This window comes from Acomys minous, assembly GCF_964271855.1.
Source record: "Acomys minous genome assembly, chromosome: 3".
NCBI classification, from domain to species: Eukaryota; Metazoa; Chordata; class Mammalia; order Rodentia; family Muridae; genus Acomys; species Acomys minous.
In genome coordinates this window covers 30,826,970-30,843,042 of record NC_140485.1, presented here as the reverse complement: position 1 = coordinate 30,843,042, position 16,073 = coordinate 30,826,970, and the positions used below count along the sequence as shown (strand labels likewise).

Sequence of the window (16,073 nt, the reverse complement as noted above, 5' to 3'; positions counted from 1 at the left end):
AAACTAGAATAGAAACTAAGGCATATGTTAGCAAGCTATAGTCTACAAGCTTAATGCAGAGTCTTCTGTCTGTTACCTTAGTAAATAAATGTTCCTGGAAGACAACCATGACCGTTTGTTTCTGAGCTGCCTGTGGCTTCGTTCACTACGGAGGTAGAACTGAGAGTCACCAACAAAGACATGCTAGCCACCTGGAGACTGAAACCTCAACATCTGCCTGTTTATGACAAATATGCCAAGCTCTGGACCAAAAGGTTTCATAACTTATTTTCAAATAGGTGATTTCTGGTTCTTTGTCATCATCACTTGATATACATAACTCATGCCAGGTCTTTAAAATTGTAATTTAAAATTACAACCTCCTTTCATGTAAGCAGAAAGAGCATTTGATCTCTCCATTTAGGGGTAACAGTCTTGCCATCCTAAAGTAGATACACAGGACACAGGTGTAAAGTACGGCCATTATCCTGCATGAGATGCTCATTAGTGTACGAGGCCCGAGCACCTTCCATCTCGTTGCTCCACTTCTGGAGCTTGCTGTCCTGCATTCAATCAAATAGCTTTAGAACAGCTGCATTCAGCGCAGTCAGGCAAAGGGTAAGAGAATGGGCGGGGAAGCAGAGGCTAACACTTGGTGACTTGGGCTTGTGTAGCTCCAAGATAAACTCACAAATGAACCTCTACAGTGAGCAGCACAGACCCCAGGTGGGAATCAAGTGTTCTCTGGTGCTTGAAGGACTGTAATCAGAGGACAACCAGCATTTTCTACTACAGCAAAGAGAGGCTGCTTCAGGGTGAATAAGACTAGCCAATCATTTGTAGAAAAGTATAGAAACTGGGAGTAGAAATAAATTATCTGATGAGCAAACTTTTCTTTTTGGGAAAATATTTAAACAGAAAAAGAATCAGCCCAGTAACAGACTTCCTCAAACTTCTGTTTTTCTAAAAATTCATATAGTCCCTGGAATGTTCCAGATCAAAGGGCACGACCTTCTTACTGTCTGATGTGGGCTGACAGCAGTCACTTGATGTCCTGGGGTGAGTCTGTGACACAGAAAGTGCCAGCACAGAGCCAAGCAACCAGGAAGTTCACTTCCAAAGCCCTCCACCAAGGGCCAACGCACGGAGACTACCTCATCCAAAATTCCTTGAGAGCCTTATCCAAAGTGAAGTGAAAACAACAGGAAAGAGGTAGACAGACGTCCTCCCCTCAGCCCTGGACTCAAAACCACCTACTCCAGATGAAAGAAGGGAAAAATGAATTCAGACACAGAGGATGAAGAAAGGTACAGGCTGCCCCCAGATTCTGTTCATCCCGAGCTTCCTTCAACTTCCTTCCACTTTGAAGGCTCACCCGTCAAGTTGTGCACAAGCAATGCACAGGCTGTGCCAAAAAGAGGGAGTGAAGAAATACAAATACAGACTCCGAATATGAAGGTCATCTTTGCCAAAAGGAGTTTTTTGCTGTTATTGTTGTTAAATTGTACCCATGTGGCTGGTATAATCCTTATGACAGGGAAATAAATTTGTTATTCATCTATGCCACATTTTGCCAGTCACAGGCACGCTCCTTTCACATTTCCTAGGCAGAGATCCCTCACCTACAGGAAGGAGGAGGGGAGGAGGATGTCATAAAGTCTCTTCTTCATGGGTGGCATATGCACCTTGCTTTGTGCCACTGGCTGTGAGAATGGAAGATGCCAGTGAACAGCGTGTGATGGCCCCATGGCACTCAGCAGGTCTGAGCCTAGAGAAGGCCCTCCCTCCCAAGGGAACTAATGTATCTGTCAATCATGATCTGTGCTAAAGAGAGACAAGGTTGGCCCTTGATTAAATCATGACATTTGATTTCAGGTCTTCTCGTTTCTCCTCCGCATCTTTGGCCCTGTTCTCAGTCCCCTTCTCTGAGGAACCCCCAGACTGTGTATCAAGCACTTCGCCCACACCAACCACCCCTGTCAGTACTCTCTGGGTCTAGACTTCCTTCAGCATCCCTGCTACTAAAATGTGTCCTCTGTGTGTTTCCTGTTACCACAGGAAAATGGTCAGTGTTCAAAAGGAGCTGATGAAACATTTCCTTGAATAGTTCTTGGATAAAAGAGGAAGACAATTTTGCAGTCTCAGGGTTTTTAAAGGAAAAAAAAAACAACTTTTGGAAAAAAAAGTTCATATAAAATTTAGAGAACACTTGTCCTCTTATACGTGTCTGAAATATTAAATAAGAGCTTTGGATATCTTTAAAAAATCACAAGGAATCATAGTATTAACTAACTATTAATTGACCTTAAAATCTATAATACACATGAGTTTGTATACAAATGCACATATAAAGTTTAAATGAAATTTTCATACTTTGCCTGGCAATGATCCCTTCAAGAGCCAAAGACCACCTAACAAAAACCCCAACACCAGGTTTGAGAAGCCCTCTTTAGAGTTGTCAGTCAAGACTGTCCAAGAAACTCCAAAGCCCACAGCCTATTACGGCCTATTGCCCTTGGTTACCCCCCACCTTCCTCAGAAGTGGAAGGTAAGTCCCTATTGCTGAAGGCACCACGCACTTCTGACACAAGGCCCAGAGGCCCCTGAGCAGGAACTAACCAAAGAGCCTCTTTTGAAGACTAGATTTCATGGCACCAGAAGTTTGCTGTTCTTGTAGAGGACCTGAGCTCAGTTCTTAGAACCCACATGGTAGATAACAAACTCCTAGGAATCCAATGGCCTCTTCTGCCCTTTGTGGGCACTGCACATGTGTGCATGCAGATACATACATACATACATACATACATACACATATACATACATATATACATACATACATACGTGATATGAGGTAACTATGAAAAAGAATTATAATCATGTAACCTGTGATTGGCACTATTAAAGCCATGTGGTACTGATACAGTAGGCAAGCTGTACTGTCTTTATTCTCAGAGAGGTCTTAAAATAAATTTAACAATAGAAATCCTTGACTAAAATGTCATGCTGGTTATAATAAAAAAAATGTGAATCCATAGTGCTATAGGATCACAGCAAGGGGCCTTCCACTCTCCCTTGGAGCCCCTTAGCTGGTCTGTAGCTCTGGAGAGGCCCCAGTGGTAGTAAGGCATGCCTTGGCTCACCAAACCAGCCAGAGAGCATGCATGGTGGAGTTCCTATGAGGACCCTGAGTCAGCTTGAGCTGTGATGAGAGGTGTGACCAGATTATGAAGGGGTCTTAATGTTCGTGAGATACAAGGGGTCCAAGTATTTTCCCTGAGAAAGCAAGGATGCCCAGAATCTATGCTCAGAAGTGATGACTTGCTTTGCTGAAAGCCACTGTTTGTAAGCTGTGGGCTACAGCTGAAGCAAGGAGGTTATGTAACGCCGGCTTTTTTTGGAAAAGCTATTGTGGCAGCCGTGTGGACATGTACTCGAAATGATGGAATCAAATGAGCCTCAGAAAGAATGCACCAAAGGCATGCTACCCAAAGGCAACACCGCAAGCTAATGGCAGAGCATTCCAGGCACATGGAGTTCCCCAGGCCAACCTGGTACCCTTTTCCCTAGAAGATGAAACGTCCAAAGGCTGGAAGACAGGATCTAAAGTATACTCCGTCATCCCCTAAAGTAACCAACTCTCCATTCTCATGGCTGTAGACACAAGACAGACCCTGTCCGTCTTTCACTGCAGATAATGAGGAACATTGAGTTGCCTGAGTCTTTTGTAAGGACAAATAATGGCTACAAGGGATTTAGCATGACAGGCTACAACAAAATCTGCATAGCTACACAGTTTGGTGAAAGAAACAAGGTTTCTTGTTGTTGTTAACTCTGGATTTTCTATCTATACTCATAGAATAAATGGGCTACATTGGTTTGAATTTTTAAACCTGGATTGTTGTTTTTTTGCTTGCTATCCAAGAAACCTGAAGCCTGAGTCATTCCATCAAAATGTGTGTGTGTGAGTGTGTGTACATGTGTGTGTGTATGTGTATGATGTGTATATGTGTATTGTGTGTATACATACACTGTCCATTTGTGTGTGTATATATGTGTGTATGTATGTTATGATGTGTATTATGTATATGTGTGTGTACATGTGGGCATTTGTGTGTGTGTGTGTCTGTGTGTCTGTGTGTATTATGCACCACTGGGATTCCTTATGTGATCAGGAAGTCCTTTAGCAATCCCACAGATAATCTCCAGCAATTTCTATCCTATTTACCATAGATTGCATGATCAATACCTGAGGGAGGTTTCACAATATCGGGGAGGCTGTCTCTTTCTACTTGTTTTTAACTTTCATACAAACAAGTCTGGAATATTACCCTAAAAAGAAACAATATCATGCTGACAGCCTTGATATCACTTCCCTTGCCTACACCCAGGATTATGTCATTAACTAGGAAAACATCAGTTGATGCCTTATTTTCAGAAAATTATCAGGAGAAAAGGAATAAAAGGAAGAACAGAGGGGGAAAGGGGAAAGGACATACCACCTCTTTTGACACCTCCCCTCTATATACAATACTCTAGAATTAGGAATTTTCCCCCTAAATGGTACTGATGGCAACAAATAAAGAAGCACTCCATGTGATCCTAGATCTGGGACCAAATTGGATCCTCAGATTCAGACTCTCGTCTCAGAGTGATGGTTAAAAACTTTACCATGAGGTTATGTGGTTTGTGCTAACATAGGTCTGGGGGAAAATGACAGGCACTTCAAACACTCCTTTAATCCCCAGGACTGAGAGTCTAGACCTATAATATCACAGTCTAGGGGGCCCATAGAAACTTTATAGCTCAAAAGCATAGGATGGCAGGGTTTCTGAGCATGTGGAAGGCAAAGCCAATAACAGTAGCATGGGAAATATGAGACAGGACCAAGCAAGGCTCCGGTACCTTGCTGCACCCTAGTGAGAGTCCTGGTTCACTCATTTTCTTCCTTAGTGTTCTCTGAGGTCTAAAGTTGACACTTATTCTTTTGTAGATGGTCTGCTCTGTGTGTGTGTGTGTGTGTGTGTGTGTGTGTGTGTGTGTGTGTGTGTGTAAGCCTCAGTGATTTTTAGAACAGCTTATACAGATGGGGAAAATTTAATAGTCTTTCCACTTTTAAAACCACTTTATGAGGCAGAACACTTGTCACACTGGTACAATTTTTATTCTCCCTCGCAGTTGGACTCAGTTAGATACTCCTTTATATTGGTTGCACGCTCTTCCACATGGTTTCTTAGTAATGCAATGTTACAGACATGAGCAGGAAAAAAAAACCCTGTAGATTCTATTTGTGATCTCACCTCCACAGAATCTAAAGTAACACATACAGCTTTTATGTAGCTTTATTTCTCACTTGTACAATGAGAGAACACAATGCACATAAAATATGAATCAGCTTAGTGTCTGGCATCTGGAAATTATATGGGAAACTGTAAGTGTTGTGAATTTACATCAATGACTTTGGAATTATAATGGCTACAAAAATCATCTAGAGCACTGAGTCTCAATCTGTGGGTGGAGAACCCTTTAGGGTCACATATCAGATATCCTGCCCATCAGATATTTACACTAAGACTCATAATGGTAGAAAATTACAGTTAGGAGGTAGCATTGAAATAATTTTATATTGGAGGGGTCACCACACATGAGGAACTGTATTAAAGATTAACAAATATTAGGAATGTTGAGAACCTCTGACTTGGAACTTGATGAGATGCAGGTTCTCCAATCTTGCATCCATACACTATGGCTCTTTCAGAAAGAGAAGGGATTCAGGACTCTTCCTGTAGCATCACCATGGTCCAGGCTGTCTGTAGATCACTGTGGAATTCCAGTTCTGATTCTTATACAAATACCTCTGTATTGTTACTTTTCTGACACTGTTATAAAACACCATAGCCAAAGAGACCTATGAAAGAGCATTTATTATGAATTATGGTTCCCAAAGGTTAGGTCCAGCATGGTAGGGGCGTATGGCAGCAAGCCACAGGCATGGCAGCCAGAGCAAGAGACCAAGAGTTCACATCCTCAAACACAAGCAAAACACAGAAAGAGGAAACCAGAAGAAGCACAAGCCTTTAAACTCGAAGCTCATGTCAAGTGACATGCCTCCCCCAGCACAGCCACACCTCCTGGCCCTCCCCATACAGCAGTATCAATCTTTAACAAATAACATTAAAAAATAAATTTATCATTGGCCAGCCAACCTATTGTATGTAGATAGTACCTAAGGAATGGCATCCCAGGATCCAAGGTTGACCTCTGGTCTGCACACTTATGTACACATACACACACACACACACACACACACAGAGAGAGAGAGAGAGAGAGAGAGGGGGGGGGGGGGAGGGAGATTCTTTGCAATGGTAGAACCCATTTGTAAAAGGTGTAAAATGCTGAACACAAAACATGAGACCTATTTAAAAAATTGTATCTCAGCAGTTAGTATAGGAGTTGGACGCATGACCTTGGCTTGATTAGCATCCCATGACAGTAAAGCAAAGCCAAATACAGATTATGGGCAGAAAGCAATATGACTTGTGACTGTGCTGATAGGCTCTGAAACTCTGCAGCATGGGCAAGCGGACATAAGAAGGAATTTCTAATACTTTTAGTGACTAGAAGCCTTACCAGTGAGATCACACACACACACACACACACACACACACACACACACACAAACACACACACACCACAATTCCACAGTGATGGGGGATGGGGGACTCTGTCCTTCTTGTCTCATGGTTTCATTCTTCTCAGTCCCAGGATTCTTTCAAAAGAAGTTGAACAAAATAACCACTAAACAAGTGTTTTGTTTAGTTTTCAGTGAGTTTTAGTTTGATTTGGAGTTCAATGTTGGGCATCAGGGATCCAACCTAAAGCCTTGTGCATATGTACAACTAGACAGGGGAAAAAGAGAGGATTATTAATTCTACATGGTGAGTCAAATGAGGCCTTGAAATCCCTGCCTCCATTTCTCTGGAATCTAGAATTAGAAGTCTGAGCCTCCAGGCCCTACTTGCTTGTGGGGAGGGGGTTCAAGTGGCACTACGATTAAGCCAGTGTCTCTGACTCTGGCCTTTCTGTCCCCCTATGCCAGCCACAACTTGAACAACTCTAAACAAGTACTGAACTTGCCAGAGGCCCGGAGCTGGCAGCTTCTTCGGCTCCTCTTTCTCCCCTGTCCCCAGTATCTTGACTCTGATTTCATTATGTAAGTAAGAAAGCCCTCATTTCTGGTTTCCAGGAACTTTGTGAGTAGCCGTATCTGCAGGCCCATGTGATTAAAAAGGCCTTTGGGTAAGCCCACCACACACGCAGGCTCCAAAACAAAGCCCCAACCCCACTTATCCCTGACCCTAGATGTGGTACTCGCTTCCTTTTTAGAGCCAAAGCGCTCACACAGCTTGGTAGTGTGCACCCTTTTCACCATCCATCAGCCAAAACACATTTCCTCTGACACCAGCACATGTGACAACAGATCTCGCAAGCTCCCTTTGGGGAATGTTGGAGTCATGGAACCATAAAGTATCTTCTTTCTGTTCTTTCTCCACATCAAGAGTCATCTGACATAGTATGTGAGTGCCATGGGGCACTAACGGCATTGAATTCCAGGATAAGGGTTTCCAAGCCTCTGGGCTGAAGAAGGGCTGGACCACTCTTTCTGGGACTGGTAAACATGTTATTTATTTAGTGATTCACGTGAATACCCCAAGGATTATGTGAGGCCAATCTAAAAGTCCCTAAAAGGTACCCAAGTTCTTGACTGTGATGGGGAGGGGGAACCTTAGTTCATGGCTCCTTCTGCCCTTCGCACTTCTCTTTATTTCCCTAGTATATAAACTTGATTTCATTTTCTGGGAGAGGCAGAAAGCCCTGGACAGAACTATCTCAAAGGACACATGGTCTGCATATCACTATGAAAGGCCAGGGTCTGCTTCTCTGGGAGACCAGAGATCTATTTACTTTTCCAACTGTGCATAGCCTCGGACTCACAATCCAAAATCTCTAACAGACTCCAGTCAGGAAGCCAGAGGAAAGGATGGTGGAGCAGTGGAGGCAGAGGTCACCTCCCACTGTCTCTTAAGAAGTCCAGCCGACCTTCCACATGCATTTCTGCTGATAGCTAAGGACCAAAACTGGCCACTAGGGGCTCCAGAAAATGCGCTTGTCTTGTAAGGGACTGTAACTCCAGTGAAAATCTATGGTTTGGTTGCCAAAGACAAAGACAATGGATAGTAGAAGATTGCTAACAGGTACCACCACTATATTTTCAAATTACGAAGAACACTAGAATTAGAAACAAGGATGGCCAAATGCTGACAGCAGGTCAGAGAGCATGATGGATGCTCTGCTGAAAACTCGAGGGGCTAAAACAAGAATCAGAGGCAATGTCAGAGGAGAGCGAGAGCAGGGAGAGAACCTGGAAGTGAACACAGACTCATTTATCCATGTGCACTGACTTAGGCGTAAAATCCCAGAACTCAGGCAGCTGAAACTAAAGTTCCCGGTCACTCTGTGCTACACAGTGAACGTCAGTGTAGCCATAGCTTCAAAGTGAGCCCACATGTAAACACCTCCCAACACAGACATAAAAATATTATCTAGAACATTCTAGATATTGAAGCCCAAGCCTAAAGGAGTTAAAAAGGATAATAACAGTACAGAAAGTAGGCAGTTCAGAATAGATCCCAGAAGCAGTATCAGGCGTACGTGTGAGGAAGGGTGGGTTACCCAATACTTTGATAACAAAGGGCCATTCCACTTGGGGTAATGCAGATCAGTAGCTTCTTCTCCTAGCTTAAGTATTCTAGGAACAGATCCTGAAGAAAGGCTTATGTGTTCAAGTCCACCAGGAGCTTTGACTTCAGGCGAATTCAGGTTGAAGAAAAGAGAAGTGAGGCCAGGATGATACAAAGCCAACACAAGGTAATGAGGACTGGCTAGGACTTCATGAGGTGCTGCAGGTAGTCATGACAGAGTTACACACACCACCACCACACCACACCACACCACACACACACACACACACACCACATACACACACACTACCACCACCACCACACCACCACCACCACCACATCATACATACACACACACACAAACACACACACACATACCAATACACACACAAACAAACACATACACATACCACATACACATACCCATACCACATACACACAAACACACATACCACATACACACACAAACAAACACACACATACACACAAACACACATACACACAAACACACACACACACACACAGTATGAAAGTAGTGTCTCTGAGTACTTTGAAGATCTCACAGAAAGAGAGTCAGGAGTTGCCTGCCTTCCATCTTTTATTCCCCCCAAATCATCATCCACACTACCGGGGTTATCTGTCCTTGCTTCTAGGCAAATCTACAACTGCTAAAGATGCCAGCTACACTCTTTCCTATATTCCGAGATGAAGGAGGGCCCAGAGAAGTGGGCTTACAGTGAGAGCCTGGCAGACAGCATGAACACCAGTATGACAGCCAGCCAAGGTAGGGAAGTGGTAGGTCCTCAGGAAGGCAGGGTCGAGTGAACCCAGGAATCCTGGGAGTTGGAATCACTACCCAGGTGCACAGTCTACACAGAACCAAATGCCAGACAGACTGGATATGTCAGGGTTATGAGATGGTAAGAGAGAAGGTCCTACATACTCTTCTGTGAAGAAAAAGGCTTTTCTAAGTGTGACACAGATCCAAAATCATTAAAGACTTTTTTTCAGTTCGCAGATTTGACTAAAATGTCTTCCTGGGAAAAGACATATTATACCTGCAACTGTAACACAACACACAGAAAACATAGACAATATCTGCATCAGGTAAAAGGAATTATAGATAGACAGTGGTAAGCTCCTAGGAGCCCCTATAAAATCAGTGAGGGAAACTATGTGCAAGACTGGTGAGCCTTAAAAGCCAGGGCTCAGTCTACCAGATAACCATTTCTACAGTGGCCAGACTCCTGAAGAGAACTCAAACTTGCCAGCCTCATTCAGAGCACAAAGCCTGGCTACCTTTGGGAATAGAAATCTCAGAAGAATGTGCCAGAATGAGCTGTGCTTTGATGTTCCTGGCCAACACTGAAGGTCAGTGTCAGTGTTCTTGAGGGCAGTATCTCTAGGTCTCCTGCTTGCCCGTCATTATATTGTTTTCAGAGAGACATACACAACACCATCTGAGGACGTACTCTGTGGCCTTTAGATTTGATGTGCTCCAGATGGAATGACAACTGAGTTTGTTAATTATGACTTCTGGGTACCTTAATGAAAGTCTACTATAAGGCTTTATTGATCCACTTTTCTTTTTAATGCTACCAAGAGTGAGTGTGTGTACCTGTAACTCTAACACTTGAGAAATGGATGGATGTCCTCAGCTACATAAGGCTCTATCTCAGAATAACAGAAAGGAGGGGAGGGGGTTCTGTTTTCTTTCTTTCTTTTTATTTAAAAAGTGGTAAAGCAATTTTAAGCCACAGTAAAACAAAATCTTATATTTGGGGCATTTTTAAAGGATTTTCTTAGCTATTATTTAATATGACCATCATATGAATACTATAAAAGCAGTGCAGTTTTCTTTATGTCCATTTGAAACACAGATTTATTAAAAAAAAAAAAAAAGCAGCTCTAATGTCTAAAATCCAATGACTAGAAAAACTACAGCTAAATGCTTAGAGCTCACTGGATGGTCGGATTTCATTGGTGAGTTGGAAACAATGACTTATTTTCAAAATCTGTATCTTTCTGGAGACACATAACGGAGTGTGGCAGCTTCAAGAAAACAAAGTTGTTTGCATTCAACTTCCCATTAAAATGGCAATGGCTAACTGGATGAATGCACTAAGGGAAGCTAGAATTTGCATCGAATGCCAAAGAGCCCAACCGTCTTCCTTTATAATATGAATTTGCTCCAGGGAATGAGTTCTGGGTACTAATTTCCATAGTCATTTTTTGCCTCATCCTTAAATTGGTTTAAGGAAAGCAGAGATGCTCCTAGGGCAGGCTACCCTCAGCTTCTGTAGAAACCCAGCTGCAGGGGACAGGCAGCACCATCTGATGCTTCTTACCAAGCACCAGGCAAAGGAGGCTCATTTGCCAAGCCCCAGGCACCAGGCGCTGCTGAATCTCTTGGTAGGATTCAAAATCCATCCAGGCTAGACATGTTTGCCTTCCAATTTTGGCCATGACTGATAAAAGGAGAAATAAATGAGAAAGCCAGAATTGTGAAAAGAATGTAACACTTCTGAAAGCTTTGGATGTGATTTCTACATAAGGCGGTAACTCAAAAACTCAAGTGAAATACTGCTTGAGCTGTTTCATCTGTATTTGACTTGAGCTGGGTCCAGTAGGCCCGAGTTCAAATAGCAAGAACCAAAGAAAGTTTCCCTGTAGGTTTCTCTCACTAAAATGGCAGAGGCATTTACTGGGTTTCCTTACCCATTTACCCCAAGGACCTAGAATCTTGCTCAACCAATGACTTAGGAGATAAGAATGCTGGTGGCCTGATAATTCATTTTGATCTCACTTAGACTCAGAGTGAACAGAAGCTTAGACCTGATGTGCTGGCATCAGCAAATGGCTACTTTGGGGAGTCTAGTCCCCAACAGGCTTCTCCATTATGAGAGAAATCCATTGAATTGTGCCAAATGCCTCCATTTTTTTTATTTCTTATTTTTTTGTATGTGTGGTGTGCATGTGTTGTGCATGAATGTATGAACGTGATGTGTTGTACTGCACACATGTGAATGTGCAAGCTCACATGCCCACGGACGGGTATTTGTGAGGAGGCCAGAAGAGGATGGCAAGTGTTTTCCTCTATCACGGTCCACCTTATTTCTTCAAGTCAGGGTGTCTTGCTTCTTTGGCTAGGTTGACTGGCCAGCAAGTTACCATGTTCTGGCAGTTTCCACCGCACCCCACCCCCTTAGTAGCATATGCACCATGCTCATTTTTTTTTTCTACATGGCTGCTGGAGATCTGTACTTTGGCCCTTATGCTCCTAGACAATTGGTCTTACCCACTGAGCCACCTTCCCAGCCTGCCTCTGATATTTTCTTAGCACTTATCTGTGAAGACTAAGACACGTACCTCATGTTTTTTTTTTAGATGAAAGCTTTATGTTTTGCTTTTTTTTTCCTTGCTAAATCTAGGATAAGAACAAAACATCTCACAGATGACATTTCTTAAACAATCAAAGAAACTAATTTAGAGGAGTGAGGCAAAAATTAAGAACCTCTTAGAAAACAAACTAACTTGAAACTTAGAGGGAGAAGTTGAGGAAATATAGCTCTGAGTGATGGGAAATGTAAAAGACACCGGTGTAGGGATACAGAGAGCAGACCCAACAGGCAAAAATCAGCCTCGGTGATCACACTGCTCAATGTTGGAACGTAACAGAAGAGTGAAGGAAGTGTGAGGCGCCCCTGACAGAGTTACACCAATATCGTAAATCATGAAGGCACGCATATCCCAAACGAAATGATGCTTCCCGGCCTATTGAAGAATAGACACTGGGCAGCTGTGCCCCTTACAACAGCCTTCAGCAATCCAGCAAGCCGAAAGGCTGTACTCTACATCTGGAAAAGCAAATCCCAACAAAAGCATTCTCTACTCAAAGGACAGTGTGTAAGCGCCACCCGTGAAGGTGAGCACTGGCAACAGGTTAGAGAGCATCTGGGAAAGTCTTTAGGGAGCCAAGTAAGTAAAAAGAGTCTGTCAACCAAAGTTTGTGTGCAACTTCTCAGAATTAGTGTTGCGCTGGGGGCATGTCTCCTGCCCGTGCGGTGCAAGAGTTGTAGAAGGGGGTTTGCGCCGGCGTTTCTTGCGGTGTCTTCCTGCGTCGTTTGCTTCTTCTCGTCGCCCTCCTCCAGGCTCCGGAGGCCGCGCCCGCGCGTGTCCTGGCGAAGCATGGCGATGAAGGCTGTGTGCGTGCTGAAGGGCGATGGTCCGGTGCAGGGCACCATCCACTTCGAGCAGAAGGCAAGCGGTGAACCAGTTGTGGTGCCAGGACAAATTACAGGATTGACTGAAGGCCAGCATGGGTTCCACATCCATCAGTTTGGGGCTAATACACAAGAGTGTACCAGTGCAGGACCTCACTTTAATCCTCACTCCAAGAAACATGGCAGACCAGCAGATCAAGAGAGGCATGTTGGAGACCTGGGTCATGTGACTGCCGGAAAGGATGGGGTGGCCAATGTGTCCATTGAAGATCGTTGAGATCTCACTCTCAGGAGAGCATCCCATCATTGGCCGCACAATGGTGGTCCATGAGAAACAAGATGACTTGGGCAAAGGTGGAAATGATGAAAGTACAAAGACTGGAAATGCTGGAAGCCGCTTGGCTTGTGGTGTGATTGGGATTGCCCAGATAACAAACATTCCCTGTGTGGTGTGAGTCTCAAACTCATTTGCTATCCTGCTAAACTGTAGGGGGAAAAAACCATTCAACTATCTTAACAGTATAAAAACAAAAAAACAAAAAAAAAAAGAGTTGTAGAAGGAGCGAGCAAAGGCCCATCCGAGCTGTCATATACAGAACAGGATTGACAAGGCTATGAGCTTTTCCTGGCACTTAGAGTCTTTGGTCATTTAAAAATAGAGGAAGCCCCTTCTTCCCATAACAGCAGGGAATCAGAACAGCATGTGCAAGCTGACCATGTGGAGAGGCCTAAATAACCATAGTGATTCCATTGCCTTAAAAAATTTCTATTGAAACATTAAAAATTATCTAACCATTGGTTTTAAATGTGTAGATAGTTGAAAAGCTAATATCTGTTCAGTTTCTATATCATTTAAAACTTAAAAACATTAAAAAGTAAAATATTTTCTTTCTTTGCAAAACCTTAAGAGTGGTTTTAACTGGGCTCACCTTGTCTCATAGTGTAAGTATGAAATGAGCATCTCTTCTAAGCTTTGACAAATTGTCATTCCAAATTTGAGTCACCTTCTAGCTTTCTTTCGTACTTTCAGTGTTATGAAATATCTCCAAGAGTTCCTTTAACATTAAGGCGTGTGTGTCTGTGTGTGTGTGTGTGTGTGTGTGTGTATACACGCGTGCGCGTGCTGGTATCACTTCCTCTGATCACTTTCAGCATCTCCGTCATGGCCACTTCCCTCTCTTTACACTATGAGTCCATCGTCACTGAACTCCCAGCTGACTTTCTGGGGCGTCTCAAAGGGCAGGGTGTGACTCCCATTTGTGTCAGTCACAGTACGTCATTTATGTCAATCTTAAAATTCTCTTTTCTTTTTCCAGTAAGTAAAAGACTGCCTCTCCACAGAAGACTGTAACTAATAGAAAGGCGTGAAGGGACTAGCCAGAGGTCCTGTCTGGTGTTCTAGCACTTTATCTAAGAGTGCTAGAAACTAATTGTGGATGCTAGAAAGTATCTTGCTTGGAGTGGTCCTGGGGAGCTGGGGAAAAGCCCTCAAGATGGAGCAGCTAGAAGCTACTTATCTACACTTGGACTATGTTGGCTGACACTAGTTTGGCATCTGCAGCCCTCTTCATCCATAATGGATACCATGTGGGGCTCAGAAGTTATTTTCGAAAAGCACAGAATTCTTGTGCTTTAGTGTATAGATCTGAGGAAAATACTTTTTAAGTGAAATTGAACCAAACATCTGTCTGGCTCCCCCTTGAAGAGTACAGAGTGTACTGTACAGACTAATCAAACTCCACACCGCTGCCGTGACCTTGTCATTTCCTAACAGCATGCCCCTCCCAGAGCTGTCAGTTACTGGAAACTCATCTGTGACCATTCTCTGTACTACTCAGAATAGAATGGAAGTTTCACGGAGTGTATTAGACTCAGAGCATGAGAAAGCATGAGACATATGTACACATTCCACATCATGCCTTTCTCAAACACTCCCATGCACATGTACAAATCTGAAACAAGAGGAAGTCAGGATTTGGCTCATTGCTCAAGTTTCACACCATGCATTGGATTGAATTAATTCTTTTATCTTCACATTCCTAGAAGCACATAACAGATTTCATCCGATGAAAGTGGTTATTATTCTAATTTTGCAGAGAACAAAGGTGATCTAGTGACCCAATGGGACACAAAACAAAAGCAACAACCCTTACCCTATGCACCTACTATTATACAAAATCTGTAAGAGAAACCATAAAAGCTACACTAGCTTCTTAAGGATGCGCTGTCATCAGACTCTATGGTATGTGTATTTGTGCGTATACGCATGGGCACATGGGTGAAGATGTAGAGATGCTCCCAAATGGAGCCTGTAGACTCAGCAAGGGTGTGGAGACGGTTGTGTGTGATGTGTTCCAATGAGTGGTAGTCACCAAGATGAAAGACAGTGGGCAGTGGTAGGATTTATAGCTGGGACAAGCAACTGTTTTATAGGGGAATCTCTGATCTCAAAAATAGATTCCATTCTCTCACTGCTATGTCCGCAGCCATGAGTATGCTCAGGCTACAGAACCGGCTTTCCTCTAGTGTCCTCTGCTGTGGTACAAAGGTCTGGTTGGACCCCAATGGGACCAATGACATCACCAATGCCAATTCCTGTCAGCAGATCCGGAAGATGATCAAAGATGGCTGATCATCCATAAGTCTGTGATTGTCCGTTCCTGACCTCGATACCAGAAAAAACATCTTGTCTTGACAGAAGGGCAGGAATGTGGATACAGGGAGGAAGAAGGGTACTTCCAATGCTCAAATGCCCAAAACAGTAACCTGGATGAAAAGGTTGAGGGTCCTACACTGGCTTCTCAGGAGATACAGTGAAGCTAAGATTGACTGCCGTAAGTATTCACATGGAGCTCATCTGCAAGCTGAAGGCAGACAAGGCTGCAAGAAGCTCCTGGCTAGCCAAGCACACAGGTCTAAGACCAAGGAGGCATGAAAGCACTAGGAGGCACACCTCCAGGCCAAGAAGGAGGTGATCAGCAGGTCCTTGTCCGAGGAGGAAGAGACCAAGAAATAAAACTTCTCTCATGTTTACACATAGTGGCCTCACGTGGATTGGTCATTAAAAGCCTTTGTCTTCTGACCTCTTTTTAGCAAAAGAAGAAGAAGAAGAAGAAGAAGAAGAAAAAGAAGA

General features: G+C 43.4%; 1 protein-coding gene and 1 pseudogene across 2 annotated transcripts in view; one reads left to right on the top strand and one right to left on the bottom strand.

Annotated features, from left to right (window-relative positions):
* Window positions 1-16,073, bottom strand: part of FSIP1 (fibrous sheath interacting protein 1) — a 260,080-nt gene that overhangs the window by 11,471 nt on the left and 232,536 nt on the right. The window lies entirely within an intron of this gene.
* LOC311594024 (superoxide dismutase [Cu-Zn]-like) lies at window positions 12,788-13,431 on the top strand (annotated as a pseudogene). The gene has a single exon. The product of its transcript is annotated as a superoxide dismutase [Cu-Zn]-like (transcript).